Below are 1,455 nucleotides of genomic sequence, written 5' to 3' on the forward strand. Positions count from 1 at the left end.
TATGGTCTGGAACATATGCTATTAAGGGTGTAATTTATGCTTTATTTCTAATGCCCATTTATTTTAAATAAAGCAATCTTTTTCTTTTTAAATGCAGCCCGTTTTCCTTAAAGGAAAATGGAATATGTCCAAAAATGAAAATGAAGGAGGCTATAGGTACTCCCTTGCCAAATCTCCAATTGCCGTACATTACCATAATATGCAAACTTCCCTGAGCAGTTGCATGTGTGAAAATTGTTTGTGAGGTATGCCCTTGCATACAAACGACATGCAAGAAACCAGCTCAATGCATTTTGTATACAATTTCTAAAGTCGTGGAGTGAACACTGCTACCGAAGCCATTGTCGACTAATTGCCCTCACTGTTGTGTTTCAAGGCCTACAGGTTTCTAAGTGCGCGCGCCTGCAGTCTACACAGGATCTGGACGGCCCTGGATTGAGTGAAAGAAACAAACAACTCACTTTGAAAAACCCAGGAGTTAAGGAATCATTGAACCTGCCATGCAGTGATGTGCAGTTTAGAGCAGTATTATTGTGCGTAGGCATCAGGAAAGGATATGTGATACCGGAGGCTGCGTGTGTGCTCTTCTGCGAAACAAGGAAATAATGACTGCTTCCAAACCAAATTCTGAAATTCTGAATCCTTCAAGGCTGGGAGCCCGGCTGGCATCTCTCTTTCTTTATCTCCCTTTCATGTCTCTCTCTTCAACTGCTGTCTTTCTACATTTTCCCTCTCTCTTTCTCTCTCTTCCTCTCTCTCCCTCTCCCTCTTTTTCTCTCTCTCTCTCTCTGTTTCTCTCTCTCGTTCTCTCTCTCTCTCAGTCTCTCTCTCTCACTGTTTCTCTCTCTCTCGTTCTCTTTTCTCGCTCTGTCTCTCTCTCTCTCTCTCTCACGGTTTCTCTCTCTTTCCTCTAGTTCTCTTTCTCTCTTTCAGTCTCTCTCTCTCTGTTTCTTTCTCCCTCTTCTCTCTCTCGCTCTCTCACTCATGCAGAATACGGGGAGGGTGAGCACACTATAAAGCAACAAACTACTGGCCAGAAGCCCTGAGATGCTGTTTTATAATTGCAGCAAATGTACATTATGGTGCACTATTTGTGTGGACATAAGTAAGGTAATTCATGGAGCACACTCCCAATTACGTCGCAACAAGATGCCAAATATGGACGGGAGCCCCAAGGTGCGCGGATTTGGGTCTGTGAGAATCACTTGCGATCGATAGCAGAACACTGACATTGAAATTAAAAAGCAGTGTTTCCTGATCATTGTCAGAGATAATGGTTACTCGAGAGCAGAAGGTCATACTGCACCCAGAAGGCAGGGGAAAGGTTCTTGAGAAAGATGTAATGACCAAAAAGAATTAGAAAACAAATCTTGCAGGGTTTATGTCAGGCAAAGACAACTAAACAATTATAGCAAATTGTCAGATATCGAAATCCTGCTAAAAAGTTCTTCGCAA

The sequence above is a fragment of the Lissotriton helveticus genome, chromosome 7 (genome assembly GCF_964261635.1).
Source record: "Lissotriton helveticus chromosome 7, aLisHel1.1, whole genome shotgun sequence".
NCBI lineage: Eukaryota > Metazoa > Chordata > Amphibia > Caudata > Salamandridae > Lissotriton > Lissotriton helveticus.